This window comes from Cyprinodon variegatus, unplaced genomic scaffold (assembly GCF_000732505.1).
Source record: "Cyprinodon variegatus isolate N-32 unplaced genomic scaffold, C_variegatus-1.0 Scaffold66, whole genome shotgun sequence".
Taxonomy (NCBI): Eukaryota; Metazoa; Chordata; class Actinopteri; order Cyprinodontiformes; family Cyprinodontidae; genus Cyprinodon; species Cyprinodon variegatus.
The window spans coordinates 253114-270889 of record NW_015150519.1 but is presented as its reverse complement, the minus strand read 5'-3'; the positions used below and the strand labels follow the sequence as shown (position 1 = coordinate 270889).

Here is a 17776-nt window from a genome sequence, read left to right as displayed (position 1 = left end):
GGCGGTCCTACATTTATAGATACACACACACAATCTGACTGTGTTTTGGGAATTGCTTTTACCATTTTTATTTCACCAACATTTATTGGGCAAAAGTGGCCAAAATGAAATAACCATTTAACTTTAGGCATTTAACTACAGTAGAGATTTTTTACTTTGAAACAAACAGATTTTTATTTTACTTGTATCCAACTATGTCTTGTCTTCTAGCATAAGCAATCTTTTATTAAATAGAAAAGGATAGGAGAAAAAAAACTTTTTATTTTATTATATTATTATTATTATTATTATTATTTATCGTATATTATCTGATTATAGTTGCTATAACTTTGATGAGGGTATTTTTGTTTCTCCATCAGTTAAATATTTTTCCATCTTCATGGATCATGTTGTTTAAGGTAGATACAGATATATACTTGTCGCTCTTCCATTAAAAGTTAGGAAATCATACGTTAAAATGAAATAGAGATGAAAAAACACAAAATGTAATAAAAATTCATCTCAAACATTGGCTATTTACAGAGTCTCTACTGCTGTCGCCTTATAAACTTTAAACAGTACTTCCATTATGTCAAAGTAGATTATCCCAAAATATGAAGCAGGATAATCTCTGTTGATGTTGTCAACAAACGTTTGAACTGTCAAACATTCGAGGAGGAAGGAGGACAAAATGTTCAGGAAGCAGCTGGACATTGACGTTATTTTTGCAATTATTTCAGGGGAGATAATCTGTTGAAACAGACAACAGAAACAGGGATATAGTGTTTGTATATAATCATTGGTGGGGGGGGGTTATAATAACAGTTTACTGTGGGATGTTTAATAAAAGCCACAATTCTGGCAAAATGCTGTTTATCAAGTAGTTTCATGATATGATACAAAAGATTAACTATGTAAAATACTGCATTTTGCTTCCTTAATTGCTGCAACAATTAAGAGGTGAGAAGCCACTTTTGTCCAGGTCGCGTAAGAACAAAAACAGGAAACCAACAGAAAACAGGAAGCCTGTGTACCTATCATAACAGCAGTACCAGAGGTTTTAAGGCGACCCAGCAGGTCAGGCGTGTGCAAGCCGCTTCTTTCATGTCAAATCTTTGCAGGGCACAAGACAAGATGGGAGTAGTGATTAAATCGAGTCAGAACGAAGAGGCAGCTCCGCAGAGGTGCTCGGTTCGGGAGGAAGACGGAGTGCTATGTTGGAGTTACAAAAAGGTGATCAGTTAAAAGAGAAATTAAAAAAGAAATTTAAAATAGGTTGAATAATTAAAAACAGAAAAAGTAGCACATAGGTGTATCGTCAGGCACATGTGAAACTAAATCTTCAATTCACCCACTTCTGTACAGAGGTCAAAAGTTTGTTCATCTCAAAATACATTAGGATCCAAAAAAAGAAAGAAAGAAAAGAAGAAAAAAAAGGCAGCAAAGGGCCGAAGCTTTCAACGGAAAAACTACAATGTGAAACTCATCTTTCGACCGTGATGGAACAACATCGTGGTTGACACCTGGTTGAGTGTGAAGTTTGGAGGGGGTGTCTGAATTTTAAAAGGGCCCTACTTCTGTGGCTTTTATTCACAGTAAACTGGAGGGAAGAGCTTTGCTGGTTTTAGACCCCCTCTCCCCTCCCGCCCCAAGCCAAGATGTCTTCACCAGCAAACCGAGGCCGCTCCACAGATTCACCATCAATTTTTATCTCACAATGTTCAGGGTTTCGGTAAAATGCCAACACTGTAAACTAAACACAGATGTGGTGTGGAGTGTGGTTACAACACTGAGCAAAAGGACATGTCATCACTCAAAATGAGATATATATATATATATATATATATATGTATTTATCTCATCCATATATATATAGATATATATATACATATACACATATATACACATATCTAAAATACAAAGAATACTATATATTTTAAATCTATATATAGCTCTCAAAATCACTGAGTGCCACTGCAAAATATTTAGTTTTTTCTGGTTATAAATTATTTTTGTATTCTGCATCTTGGCTCCAAATCATTAACATTTCTCCCTAAATAAGAATAGAACTACTCTCATTTTGATTATTAATTTGCAGACGTTGATAATACAGTGTCTTGAACAAATAAAACATTGATCTTTAAAACAGATTTGATAGAATAATCCAGGTTTTAATCTGGTTGCATCTTTGCAGTGCTCTCTGCCAGTTTGGGAGAGTGTTGTTGATCACTTAATCTGTGCCTCTTTAAGAAGAAAAGAGGTCTACTTGTGTAACAGTTCAGCAGACACTGGGTTGGTATAACAGTCACATTTATAAAGCTGAGATTTTCCCTTTAATCTGTTATTTTTTTTTGTTTTATTTGCACAGCTTCCTCTGTTTCTGCTCTGTCTGCCCCTGATACCGACTGCCATCACTCTCCCTGCATCTCCTGCTTTGCGACACCCTGACTTTCACAGCACTGCTGCAAAACATCATGCATGTTCACATGTTTTACAAATTCGATGTCACATTTGATGTCTTTTGCATGTTTTTATCTCCCCGCCCCCTCCCCGGCCGCTCTCAGTAGCCGAGCGACGGTGAAAAGCGAACGAACCATTGTCGACAAATGCTCTTTTTCTCTCTGGCATGACGCAAACAGCCGCAGTCATTTTCCACGGCGATTGTCGGGCGCCATCAGAGAGAGTGCTGATAACCCCTGCCAGCCCTTGGCACCAGCCAACAGGTGCCGTCACTGCCAGGCGAAGCTTTGGCACGGAGGACGCCTCGCGGAAACCCTCTGACATCCAGAAGGGCACAGATTTGCAATGAATGCACCACGGAATCAACACTGCTGATTATCAATTAACGTATAGCGGTTTTTTGTTTCCTCGCAGAAAAGAGGAGAAAAAAATGGGCTTTGAAGCACAGAAAGCTGGTTTTAAAAATACTAGCCTTGTTGTGTGCTAATCATGGGCTGAATGCAGATTTAGCTCTGTTCAGGGTGGGTTTTTACAGGCCTCTGGATTCTACATCCACTGTGTGCAGGCAAGATTGTCTTCCTTTTTTTTATACTCCCCATGGCTAGGAATGAAAAAGGCCTCATTAGAAATGACAAAATATCTGCACCACCTGCAGAGTGTGTATTATCACAGGTAACACTTCACCATCGATCATTTTTGGCCTTCCTGGTTAAGGTCTCATCTTTACTTCTCATTAAGCCAATTTCCTTTTTTTTTAAAGGCACCAATAATTAGAACACAAAAGGAAAAACATGACTAAGAAACATCACAGTTGGCGCAGTGTTGAGGAGCGTCTTTATTTAGCGCCGTCACGCGAAGCGGCACCGCCGCTCGCAGCACGTAGGTGTCTGTGATGTCTTCATGCTCGCCACTTATGATGCCTCTAATGTGCATTAATACGATTATTTGCCTCCTAATACAAATTAGTCTGAGCGGCAAACACAAACAGCATGGGGGCTAAGCTCCGCCACCCGTTTTGACTCTGAAGAATCTCTCACAATAACACAAACATAATGGTGTTATTTATTAGAGGATTTTAATAAATCTGTTGAGGAATATGTCAAAAAGACGCCTCTGTGAGTGGGTGGGCACACAAGCTCAGACAGCCATTAAAAGTGGAAAGAAAAAAAGAAAAAACGGACCAAATTGGGTATTTTTTTAGCAAATGAGGTACAGAGAAATAATGTAGAACATACAGTTCCTCGTTTTATTTTACCATGAATAAGAATTATACACATGATGTGCCCTTTAATCGTTTGTCAAGTGTTATCTTCTTAGAGAAAACAGCAACTGTTTCCCATAGAGTATAAAAATAAAACTTTATTACAGAAACTGGAATGTGATAGGTCAACAAATAAGGTGGACACAAAGGTTAATAAGAATCATATCAAAAAAAGCTATTTTTCATAATTTATGTTTATGTTTTGCTGTTGAAGAAGACAGCAGAGACAGAATAGAAAGGGGTGGGGGGGGTGTAAGGGATCGACTGTTGGCTCCTCAGTATTTAATTGGTTTATAATCACATGAAGCAGACAGAATTAGAAGCAGAACAAGTGGTCTCCTTCTCAGATCAGCTGACATCAACTGCTAGTGCCGGTTGGCCTCCGCCTTCTGCGCTGCACCAACAAACACCAAACCTGTTTGTGTTGCAAGTAAAAGCCAGCAACAATCTCCCCGCCGAGTTGTCGCACCGCAGCTCTCCAATCTCAAGTCACCTCTTCAATGTGCGCGGCGTGCACTGTACGTGCAGCAACACCCACGCATACACCAACATCCGCTCGGCTTCGGCGTGCAGTCTTCGCCGCCCCTTCTGAAAACCTAAAAACAGCCCCCCCCCTTCTTCAATAGCATCAACCTGTGTCCTAAACTTGTTCTCCCTTCGCCACCCTGTTTATCAGCCCAACTCTCAGCTCTTCCTTTATTACATTACAGAACCAATTAGCTGCCAGACAATCAACAGGCATCAGAGGCGGAGCAGTTTCTTTAAAAGAAAATTACTTTTCTGCCACTGCAGCCTGGACGGTCCGGCCTTCACATGACCGAATAATTAAACTCTAATTTCTGTCTCGTGGATCGCAACAAATAAACAATTAATAGAGCCAGCTAGACAGGAGTGTTTGTGTGCGTGAGATGGAGGATAAGGAGATGGCTTTGTGAGCGAGGGGTGATAAAGGTCAACATGTCATGCTGGGGACTTTTTTTTTTTTTAAACAGCAATCCTGAGGAAAAAGGGTTGCAGGTGATCCAAGAAGTGGATCTGCATGGAAATGAAGGCAAACTGCTCCTAATAAGAGGCTCTTTCTAAAAGATGTGCCTCTTTATCTGCATATTTTTCAGTGCAGATTTAATCCCTTGTCAAAGGATAAATCATCCATCGCCTGACGAACAAAACAGTTGTTAAAGCAAAGTGTGTGTGTCAGGCGGAGAGAATACAGTGTGTTGAAATTGTTTCATTGGGGTACGTGGGTGGGTATTAACAACCTGATCTTAGCGGGATGCGCTTTCCTCCAAATCGCTCTCCTTATTTATTTTTTTTCCCTTCCTCTTCCAAACAAAGGGTTCAGGAAAAAAAACCTACACAGATTGGATAAAGACAAGCGCCACAACAAAAGAAGATGTGCAAAAAAAAAAAAAAAAAAAAACCCAGAAAATCTATATGGTGGGACGGACGTGTAATGTGATTTGAATCATAAAAAACTTGCATGCACACATCCTTTAATTGCAGGAAATAAGAAGCAGAATGAAAAGAAGCCAGCAGGAGGAATGTCACTTTGGAGGAGCGTGACGAAACGGAGATGACGGACCCTGAGCAGGACTCGCTGAGCCCATTCTGAGGACGCAGAGACAATGTCAGGCTTTTATCAGCAAGCCAAGGAATCTGGATCAACAGTATGCAAAACATACCAAAATAAATGCAATTAAACATGCTACAACAATGCAACCCCCCCTTTTTACTGTCTTTTTATGATTCCTACTAAGAAGTTTCACTAAATGAGCTGCAGCTTCTGAGTCTACAACCAGGGTGGCACATCTGTAACTGACAGCACAAATGGTTGGGGGGGGGTTACCTTTCATATATTTGAGTCCAGGAATGCAGCAATCACAGTTAACTTGCCCAGTTTTTTTTTTCCTTCTTTACAAACTAGCTGCAACATGCCATAGATGAGGTTTGTGGGAAGAAAATCATTGTTATCTTTCTCCTCTATTAGCAGTCTGACAGAGTAGTTTTACAGAGCACAGAGGAGCGTGCACACACCGAATCCCCAAAGAGCCACACATGAAAAAAAAAAAGAAACGAGACAGGCCTCTTATTTACTGGCGACAGTCTAATAAATACACTTGCTGGCGGCTAAAACAGGTATTTACTTCACTCCCTACCGCAGGTATAATTTCACTGTTTGCTGAGCTGTTATTTTGCCACAGCGATAATTATCGAGGTGGCAAAGAAGGACGATTAATGGTTTTAGATGAGATATCAGCCTCAGCTCTAAAATCTGCGCAAACACCAGAGAGATGAAGGAGAACACGTTTTTCTGCAGGAATTTCAGGAAAAGTCTCAGTAAGAGATAAAGATAGTGACGGAAATGGGTGATTTGGTTAATATTTTTTTCTTTTAAAAAATACATATCCTTTTAGATTGAGATGCACTAATTACTTGAATTAAAATTAGTTCTGGATCATCTTTTTTTATATATATATATATATATATAATGAAAGAAATCTTTTTTTTTTTTTACTCAAACACTGCATCAGACAAAAAAAAAACTGTGAATATTTCACACATCACTACCAGCAGCTTTGCACTTTTATGCACTGTTTTGTAGTTCAAAAAGACTCGGCCAAAGGTTAGATATGCATGCTTGGATGATTGCATATAGATAAAAAAACATGTGAATCTCTTTGAGCTGTTGCTGAGCCACAGGTCAGACACATCAGAGCAAAGATTTTCTATCTATAAATGCATAAACATGTATAAACTGATAAAACAAATGAATATTAGATTAGTTTTAATGCATAGGATTTTTTTAATCCCTTCACTTTAACTCTTGGAATATAAACAAGTGACAATATTTTTAGATCTGAAGGATTTTGCTCGTCTCTTATCTGATCATAATTGAAACTGGCAGGTGAGACCTCACAGAAAATTGGAAAAAAGACGGCCTGGATGGCCCGTTTAGGGTGTCTCTAATTTTTAGGCACTTTAACAGGCGCAAACTTATTTTTTTTTCTTTCAATATATTAAATATCATCTACAAACGGAAAGTCTGCTGATGTTTCCTTTATAGAAATTATACTTTTAATCGCTAACGATGAACAGGTCTATTATATTAAACTCAAATACATTTACATCAGTTACAGTTTTCCTATTTTTTGTGATTTGCTCAGATTTAAAAATAGGAGGTCAGACCTCAAAGAAAAAATTGAAATCCATACTGGGAAAAATCCTCATTATTGTATCTTTACTTCTAGCTGCTATTTAGTAATAGATTGTGCATCAGAAGCAACCAAAATAAAAGATAAACACAAGAAATAGTTATTTTTTTCTTCCCTTACACTAATTGGTCCCTTGTGTTCATGGGAACGACTTTGCCGTCTCCTCTTGTGCTCTCTGGAGCTCGGCAACCATCAGATTATTCCCAAAGAACACTGTCCGTGCAGGACTGAACCGATTACAAACACAGCTTGGGATTACTGCTGCAGAGCTGTCTCTGTGCACATCACAAACTGACTTCCTGGTCATACACTGCAAAGGTACAGTAAAAGCAGCGAGTTCTGGTTTCGATTAGTCGGAATGAAAATAAAACCAAACCAGTGTAAAAGGTTATACCTGCGAGTTAAAAGAAGAAAGGTGGAAACCCCATAATTGTTTTCCGAGATCATTGTGCTGACTGTAAATCACAGAGGGGTTATCGTAAGAACAGAAACGGGATTTCATCACACGGTTAATAAGCTCTGACAGATGTTTTACTCTCTGCCGCTGCGCCGTTGTGACCTAGCAGTCATGTTCAGCCATCCTCGTGTTCTGATTCTTATCATTCCTGCCAAACAAGTTTACAGATTTCATGAAATATGTTGATGTGCTGGCCTGAGGACATGTCTGTATTTGTGTATGAGAAAGAAAGAGATGTCTTTTTTGTGCCACTTTCATGACCACAAACTGATAAACAATGGTTGTAGAGGAGCTCTCTCAAAGCCGAGGAGTAATACTGAGAACTTTTGTTTCTTGAGGACTTTGTTACAAGAAGTGACACATGGCAAGCCCGAGACAGGAAAAGGGCTGTTTTTGTCGGTGTATGTGTGTGAGTAGCTGTTCTCAACAGTACTGACCAGATAAGCCACAGCACCTTGAGCTGCCAGAGATCTGCAAAGATAAAAGGAGAAAAATCACCGGTTCTTTGCCATAACCTGTTTTCTCAGATGCAAAAGAAAGTGCCACGCTTCGTCTCAGCGGTGCACAATTGTTTGCATGATTATTTCAAGAAAATCCCCAACTAATAACTCGATCTGAGCTGAGTGACACATCTCAGGTCTATGAGTCATCAGGTCATACCTGCATTTCTGCTGACGTCTATTTATGAACGATCTTGATTAAGCCAGTGGCCGAGCCACTGCCTGTGTGAAATGTCAGCTATTTTTTTTTTCTACAGGAGCAGAGAGTGAGACGCTTAAAAGGAGGCAGACCACATAGGTGCCCACGCATGACAGAGACAACAACACACGCTCCCCCTACATCGCTCTGTGTGTTCTCTGTTAAAAAAAAACACACAACCTGCACATTGTTCTGGTTGTTATTTCATCGGTACAGTGACAGAGAAGAGGCATCATCTCTATATCCTCAACCTGTATCTAACTGGACGGCCTGAAACCAAGTCAAGCTGAAAAACAAGAAGAGGCTCTCTAACTTGAACTATGGCATAAATAAAACTTTAAAAAAAAAGTTTTGATCATACAGCGGTCAAGAGAAAGTGATAGCAGAGAGGAAATGAGGTGAGTCTAAGATGCACAAAGCTTACTGTAACTTTATTAGGTTAAAAATAAAATCATTTTAAAAAGCATCTGAGCAGCTTTGCTTTTGCACGCCTTTTCTATATCTGCATCCAGATGTTCCACAAACACAACTTCCTTTATCATAATTCTTTCTCATTGTTGGTGCATCTGTTATTAAACTTCAACACATTTATAAATGTTTATCTGTTTGTTCTCGCACATATTTGCTTGTTTCTTGACGATTTACCAGAAAACATCCTTAGTTTTTTAAATCAACTTGATTATATAAAATGTAACATCCCTGTTTTATGGATTAAGAGCAAAAGTTTAGACCTCTTAAACAGCAGGAGAATCTGCATTATTTATGTGGAAAAGATTATAAAGATCAGACTCAAATAAGGAATAGACCTTTGGGCCTGAGGTCAGACACTGACTAAAGAAGAAAAGATTTTTAAATGTCTTTCAAAGCAAGAAGGGAGCTGGAGGTGACAGGTGTGCAACATTTGCACAAGTGGAGCAACTTTGTCCAACTTTAACAGGTTTCCTGCATTCAACAACTTTACGACTGATATAAGAAAATATCATCTTAATTAGTTTTTATTTCACTTTTTAATCCTCCTCTTGTCCTCTTTTAAATAGCCTCAGACTTTTAAAAGCATATATAAATGATATTATCAAAAATAAACGTTCTTGGTGACTTTTTTTATTAAAAATATTATAGATTTGGGATGAAAATTGTGATTATATAATGTCCTTAAGGGTGCAGACGTTGATAACGCTTGTTATTATATGATTATTTGATTTTAGTTAAACTTTAAATGACCCCGGACCGGCTGAGGATGGCCATGTGCGGCTATGAGGGACCGTACCTTTAAAGTCAGCAGCCGCTCGACCTCCTGTTTTCCATCAAAAGTTGAACAGCCTCTCCGTTTCAGCGCTCCACTGCGAGAGATCCAAAAATAGGCGACTGCTCTGTGGGAGGAAAAGCTGCTCTGAAAAGTCAAAAGTCCGACGGATGAGGAGGAGAAAGAGGAAGAGGAGGAGGTGAAGGTGGAGGAGGGGGTGGTCTTGTGGAGACCGCACAGGCGGGGAGAGGTTGAAGTTGAAGGAGCGCACACGGAGCGCTGGAAACGCAAACAACCGTGCGCTGCGGGCAGCGTGGGTGAAGTGGAGGAGAGGAGAGAAGAGTGGCGGCATGTGAGGAAGGAGGGCTGCTTTGAGATGAAGGGGTGGCAGGTAAATGAAGCGCCCCTCCCCGTTTGCATGATGCTCAAATCGATGATTTGCCAGCTGCGGCGCGGCTCGTCTCATTGCCCCAGTTTGGTATCCGGGGACGCGCGGAGGGGAGAGAGAGCGGAGCGCGCCAGGAGAGCGCACTCACTCACTCATTCACTCACGTTCACTCTCACATTTACACGCTACACCTTCGCATGTCAAGGAGGGGTGGAAGGTTGAAAAAACAACGAAAAGAAGTGAATAAAAACAAAGGGTTGATAAACAGTGGAGTGCGCGCAGTTTGCTGCGCTGCGCTTTCTTTTCCTTTTTGCGCACACCTGAGCGAAACCCTCAGTCATCACCGGCTGAAGGAGTGCTGCAGGAAATAGTATAAAAGTGCGTAAAAAGTGATAAATAAAAATGCTATCTCAAATACTTGTTGCCCGTTTTTATCTCATTAATTTCGCTAATTGAACAAAGCATTTAATAGGAAAATATCCTGATTATTATTCGGTTCATTCTGCAGGAAACATTTCTAATGCGTCGTTGCTGAGTTTATCAGCTGTTGTCTATTTTCCTCAAACACACAGGGCCATGCGAAAAAAAAAAAGAAAAAAGATAATCTAATAGGAATTCCTTATTAATTAGATAGGAGCAGAAAAATTCAATGTTTATTACGCACATATCTAAGTTTATTTATTTTAATTTTATTTTAAAAGACTATTATTAACCAGAAGACGCAGAGAACAGATTAGGTAAATAATTGTAATTTATACTATAACTGTAAATGGGCCGATTTCGGAAAAATAAAAAAAATTCAAAGACTTTATTTGGTTCACCTTCTGCAAATGGTGGGGATTTTTATTACTTTCGGGTTCTTATAAATGAAATTGTCCTTTTTTAGAGTATTTTAGATTTATTAAACTCAAATTTTTTTTCCCCTGATTTTTATTCAGATTTTATGCACCATAATATTTTTGATGTGGTTTAAAGACTTTTTAAAGGTAAAGTCTTTGTGCATGAATGGAATAATTGTGCGTTGGCTGGGCTTCCTCTGCTCTCTGTGTTTATCCCATATTAATAAGTCTGCGCATTCACTGTATTTGTTTTCTAATTTGTGCCACGCATTAGAACTTTTGTGCATATTCCAGTGTGTGTGCGTGGATTTTTTTTTTTTTTTTTTGCGTGGAAAAAAAATGATTGACAGTTTGCATCTGTGCACAGGCCAACTGCTCTGCAGTAGCAGGTGTGCAGGAGCCCACAGGTAACGCAGCTGTTTACTTCCAATACGTGCGTGTTTTCTAGCACAAACAACTCACTGATCCGTTTTTACATTTACACTTCATTTACACTCAGTGTTAAATTTAGAATGGGAGGAGTGGGGAGGTTTATAATAAACTGAGATGGTTTAGTCTGGACATTGTTGAAATGAATTTACTTTTTTTTATTCTTATGCTGAGATTATTTATCAGAGGAGATGCAGGGACTCTGGAGTCCTTATAGTAACTGATGTGTGCAAATAGTTCTCCGAAAAGTTCATTTGTTGTGGTTTTGGGACTCCACAAAAAGTTTCACTATGAAGTATGTGAGATCTGCATTAAAAGGGAAGAAAACAAGAAAAAAAGAAAGAATCTTATCTCCCTCACACACACTGAATCTCTGTGAATGATTCACACCAGCTCTTTCTCCTGGGAGACTCTAAATGGGAATTGAAAAGTTCCAGTAAAGAGATTCAGATTTGCTTTCTGCGTAATTATAAATTCATGCTAAGTTGGGGATGTTTTCATCGCGGATGACAACAGCTGGTGATTTTGAATGCAGCCTCTGATTAATGCAACCATTCATTTGGGTGTGAGTCCAACTGTCACCACCAGGGGGCCGGTGAGCCTCATTTTTGTAGAGTACTGTAGAAGCAGAGGGCATCTAATGTTGACCCCCCTCCCTCCTCTCTTTTTAAGGCTCTTTTCAGACTTTATTTTTCATTTGTTGCCTTCAGGCTAACTGCACCAACTCTTTTTATTTAAACCCAACAAACCCTGACCTTTAGCTTTCAAACACAGTCAGCTTTATTAGACGTTTGAGAGCTTTCCAAATGCAAATTGTTAATGTGCATCTATGTTTCCAAAGCATAAAGGCGGCCTGATAAAGCGCTGAAACACACATGTGTTAAGTGTAAACAAATCAAAGCCGACCTTGAGCTGAGACTTTTAATCATCTGCACTTTTTTTTTTTTTGTTCCAACTGTGAAAACAATAAACAGCTCTTGGAAAATTACAAGGGTTATACACCCCAGAATTAATCTTTCCAACCCATAACTAAATAGAAAGACACTGCTCTCTCTCCATCAAGTGGGTATATTTTAATTACAGGCTATTGACTACAGAAAGTAATTTGTCTCAGAAAGATGCCCAAGAGCTACAAGACAGACGTCTCGTCTAAATGTGGAATGCTCCGTTGCCGTTTAGTTGATCTGGTTTTGTGGTTTGCCTCTGCAACTTTCCTCTGCAGCTCTTTTATAATTATTCTGCCTTTAAAGCTCAACAAGGCATTTTGGGAAGACTGGAACCTGTCTGCAGGTTTAAGTCTGGAACAGGGCTGGATTTTCACCCTTATCTTCCTCCAGTCACCTGCTTTTATTTCCGTCTAGCAATTGTTCCAGTTTGGGTTTCTGTCAAATACAGGTGCATCTCTGCACATTTCAAAATCATGAAAACATTTTATAGCAATAAGAAAATGTAAAAAAAAAAACTGAAACTCATATATGAATTCATTACAGGTAGAAAAAAAAAATATGCTTAATTTCATAATGACACAATATAGCTGAAGAATTAAAAAAAAAAGTATTGCCAAATTCTCAAATCAAAACATGATATAAGTACAAAAGTATACTGTACAGCATTTGTACAATATTTACATAGTTTATATATATATATATATATATATATATATATATATATATATATATATATATATATATATATATATATATATAAATCACCTTGACGATGCAGAATGGCATGGCAACAATCAAACTGTGGAACTGCTAAGGTGTCAAACAAGCCCCGGCTGCTTTAGTAGTGGCTTTTAGCTCATCTGCAACATGTTCATTCAATGTCCTGCATTTCCATGACCCTTATTTCCAGAAAGGAAGCATTAGGTACTTTATAATCTCCTAATTAATGGCTAAATCATCTTTGACTGTAGAGGACTTCAAGTAGATTCTAAGCCTCTTCACTCTTCCTCCAAACTCTCTAATAAAATACAGAATTATTTTTTTTTTCTGACAATAGGCAGTTGGAAGTCATTTTATTTTTTAAGTTGAGTTGGTGTTAGATGCTTCTGTTGTTCCTGGTTCCAGGACTTTCTGAACAACAGAATTAAAGTAGCTGTAGCCCATAATTCAGCATACATCTATGGAAAGACTTGAAGTTCTGACTCCATCCATGGTTTGGAAACAACTTTAAACTTGCTGCTGGTAATGCTTTCTTTCTCCACCTTTTCATTTCACACAACCTGTCTATGGATATGCTTGGATAGAGCATGCTGGAAAACTTCTTTAAGAATGAGATAAAAAAAACTTTGAATCAGTTTGACTGTTTGATCTGGTTAAATTGTCTCTTTAACGTGCCTTTAGATGACATATGTTGTGAATTGGCGCTATATAAATAAATAAACTGAATTGAAGTGAATTACCCTTGGTGGCCTACCATCCATCTAGAAGATTTCAGTATCTCCCTTCTCCACATTTTTCTAAAAAGTCAATATGGATGTAAAAGTCCCTTCACCTTGATCAGAGCAGCACAGTGTAACACTTTTACCTTAATATATCATCATCTTATTCCCTGTTATAGTAATCTAAGGGTTTAAGAGATGTCTTTCATTTCTCCTTCTGTCTCTGATCAGAAAAACCACAATTTCACATTTAATGCCACCGACCCAGTAGCAGTCTTAAGTCTTTTCCTGGGGAAAAAAGGCCTAGCTTTGAATAAGCCTAATGTAAATCCAGAGGTATCAACAGCCACACGTCTCTCACTGTGCTACATCAGGTCATCATCGAAAACTCTTTTGGATTTTGAAGGTTTATGACACAGATGAACCGGAATAAAAAGGCAAATAAAACCTTTTGCTCCTAAGATGAATGGAAATAACATCTTGACTGGGCTCAAGCAAGAGTCAATTTTGCTAAAATGGTATTTACTCCTTGGCAAGCCTTCACACAGAAACAAGACATACAAGACATCAAACAAGTACTAAACATGCTAAGCTCTGTTAGCGTAACTGTTGGGACTTTAGACTGATTGGTTTTTAGAGCGCTACTATAAAACATGGAGAGGATGAGTCACCTTATGAGAGCAATTAAAAAACTGTTAACCCAAAAGGTAGACTTATATTTCACCGATCAGTATAACCATAACATGTAGGAAAAAAGCTGCTGTCCTAGTTAACATTATTTGTATATTACAGTAAAAGTTTTACAATACTACCCTACTCTTTAGATATGTTGTAGTGATTGTGTTTAGCAGCTGCTCTGATAGTGAAAGGCTGATTATACTCCCAGCAGCAGTGTGTCGCAGTGAGCTTTTTGCAGATATTTTTGATTTATGCCCAATCTTAAAGTGTGACCTGCGCTATGTTATTCCACGCCACAATGCAAGAGGAATCAGGAACTAGCTGTGGGTCTAGATACGACTGAGGCGGTGAGGAAGTGGGGGCAAGTTTGTGCGACACGGAGGGACATGAGGGCGAAAAAGAGCGGGGAACCAGGTGGAAAAAGGATCCCAGCAATCTTGCACACCTCATTCTTCTAGCTGCTCCAACTCCACGAGTCATTTTCCACAATAGCGGTCACACAAACAAAACAAGCCGGTAAGGTACCAAACTGTAAATACGCATATTGTAGAATGGACGTAGATTTGACCAATCAGAGGCCTCCTGTCTGCGGTCACCTACAATTTTGGAAAGGATCACCAGAGTTTCTGCGAAAGGGGCGGGGGCACATATGCGTTCACTGCGACACACATGCAGACGACCTGCTTTCTGAGAATAAATCAGCCTTAAATCAGCTTCTAGAGTGCGCTATAGCTGTGGGATGCGGGGCAAACAGAGGGCAGCCAGTATTTAACAGTGTTCTACTTTCAAAACGGCCTGTAGGGGGAGAACATCTCAAAAACTACTTGGTTCTGCTTTAGGAATTTTCACTCCTCTCGCAAGAAATGAACTTCTTGAAAGCCAGTGAAGAGGGTCAGCATCATGCTGATTATTGTTTACAGTTTAAAGCATTTAAATAAGTAGAAAGATATATGTAGAGTATTAAAAATTTCAGTAATTTGACCTGCAGATCATCAGTCCGTCCGTCAGTGAAGGAATAACTGGCCAACAATACTGAGACCATTTGATGTTTTTTTTTTTCCCAACCAGAGAAATCTTACAGCAAAGGGAGCCAAGAATCAGAAATTGTTTAGCTTCTATTTGAATGGCACTGTTTTTCAAATAAATTAAGAGGAATTAATGAAAAAACAAAGAACTGATTCTAAAATCCACATAATGGCATATTTTGTCATTCTTCTGAATTTTTTTCCCATTAAAAATGTACTTCCTTTCTACTGTCGCCACACACTTACTTAACAGTCGTATATTTAGTAGTAGAAAAAACAATTATTACCAGTATTTTTAGTGATATGTTTCCATCCTTCGGAGCAAACTAGCAAAGCCATGCAAAGCATAATATTGTCATACCTTGACATTACTCGGCTGTAGGAGGCAGAGTTAACAAGCAAGCGCGGACCACAGATCAGTAATGGAACGAGTGTTTAAAGAATGTGTTGCATTTGGGCAAGTTGAACTTGATCATGTTAGATAATATCAGTGATGGTTTCCATACAGAGATTTCAAGAAGATACGTTTTTGTAAGTGCGCAGTGGAGCACACACACCAAAGTGATGTTGTTTGGACAAGTGGACCTCATGGATACATTAACCATAAATCAGCCTTTAGTGTGAGGGTTTATTGCAAAGTCAAATGGTCTTTTGCAACAACATTTTCGTATTCTTTTTGTAAATTTCTCTGACTTTTTCTCCATTTTTAATTTCAGTAAATGATCATAGATGATTCTCCTAAATTTGATGCATTCCACCTGTACATCAATATGTGTTTATGAGAATTACAAATCTGCATAATTACCGTCCGATAATTCCAAGGCTAAGACTTCCAAAGCTTGTTAGACGATGTTCCTTCACAGAAATAGCACTGAGGACAAAGAAGAGATATTTTACCAGTTTGGAGATCGAGGTTCTGCTGCCTGAGAGCTCAGAAGCAGAATTAAAGGACCAGTAAAAGCCAAGCAGTGCGGAATAACTTGCATGAGTTGTAAATGTTATGGTTACAGAAGTAAGAATAAAATAAAAGTTAAAAAATTGAATTTAAAAAGCATCTGATACGAAAATGCTCTAAAAAAACATGACTAGCAAAAAATAGACAGTCGCTGAAAACTAATGTTGGTGGCAAGAGAAGAAACATATGATGATATATACTTAATATGAGTTCACCATCATCCAACAGGACAATATTCTGCTAAATCTCCTTTTAATACACAGACACACATTTATTGTACGTATGTTTCCAGAGCACATGTGCCATCCCTTAATTGCACTCTCTATACATAATTAATTGCATAAAAAAATTAAACGGCAAACTCTGATTTGATGAATTAAGACAAACTGAAAAGAGTCCCCGTTTTGTTTCATAACAAAGCCAAAGCGTCGCGATGAAGGGAGTTGAGTACAAGTCTTACCTTTGGAAGAGTTTCAAGCAGAAATATGTTGTTTAACTTTCTTTCTGAACTTTCTATCCATTTTGCATTCCAGATGTTGTTTCAATAGTAGCTTGATCTCCCATGGAGCTCACTGACTGTTCTTTCCTCAGACAAAATACTCAATACTGACATGTCAGCTGCAGGTGTAGTGACCAGTAGTTCTGTCATCAGAGAATAAAAATATGATTTATAATTAAAGATTTGCCTAATCTATAATGATTTAGCCTTATAAAATAGGAAATTGCTTCTAAGTCACAACAAATGTATTAATTTACTGAAAAAATAGGTCTGGTTAACAGCTGACTGACACCACAAGACAAGTGACAAGACGTCAAGTCTGCAGCAGTCACGCAATTTGTTCGTACCTGATGGCGGATGCAACAAATTCTCCTAAATCACCAATTACGAATTATTAGGAACAAATTTGTGTGTATGATCGCTTCTTGCATGAAGCGATCATACACAAATTTTTTTCTTTAAAGCTGAAATTTGCTGTAATGTATGATAACTACAGTAAGATGAAATATAAAGCATGTTATCCTTTTTGAATCTGTTTGTATGATTGAACTGATCTGTGTATATAGTCAAGTATTAAATGTGATCAGTTTGTTAAGTGCTTTAAAATGACACTTGTTTTGAACTGGCTCTGTAAAAGTGAAATGCATAGAAACTGAATTTAAAAATTTTGTCTTGGGTTTTAAATATAACTTTTAGTTCTTACTTTTAACCAAACAGATTTAAGAAACAGGTCATGCTGATTCCAACAAAAGAACATTAAAAACAATCCACTGGACTTTGTTTTCGAATTTGAAGATGTTTCGCTTGAAACTTGAAAACAAAGTCCAATGGATTGTTTTTAATTTTCTTTTTTTTTTGGTATGACTATGACCTGGATGACTAAGAATCTTTACCAGGTCATGCTGATGTTTGCAGGCTTAACAGCATACATGCAATGTCACGACTGTCTCACCCACAAGCTAAGGGCTGTAATTTGTTGCCATCATAGCATTAATAAAACACCAAAGGATGCTCAAGTCCTTTCCGTTTGGTTGAGCTATTGTTGGGCAGATTAATAAATCTGAGGCTACATTACCATTACACTGCTCAGACCTTTATGCTCTGGCTATTTATCTAAATCTAAGTATTGTCTGCATCATATTCAGAGATGGCAAAAGTACTCACTTTCCGTACTTGATTAAAAGTACAGATACAGTACTTGTGTTAAAAAATACTCTGGTAAAAGTGGAAGTACTGATTAAACTTCTTTACTCAAGTAAAAGTAAC

The 17776-nt window shown here is 38.3% G+C and overlaps 1 protein-coding gene across 9 annotated transcripts in view; it reads right to left on the bottom strand.

The window, feature by feature from the left end:
* The window catches only part of LOC107082981 (DNA-binding protein SATB1-like), a 77362-nt gene extending 67465 nt beyond the window's left edge, over nucleotides 1-9897 (bottom strand). For 2 of the 9 annotated variants that reach the window (XM_015371890.1, XM_015371892.1), the window contains exon 1: nucleotides 9336-9896. The gene's annotated coding sequence lies outside the window, so the exon portion shown is untranslated. Of the gene's footprint in view, nucleotides 1-7806; nucleotides 7841-9335 lie in introns of all 9 variants that reach the window. The other 7 variants (XM_015371883.1, XM_015371889.1, XM_015371886.1 and 4 more) reach the window with 6 other exon arrangements.
* Nucleotides 9898-17776: the final 7879 nt, after the last annotated feature.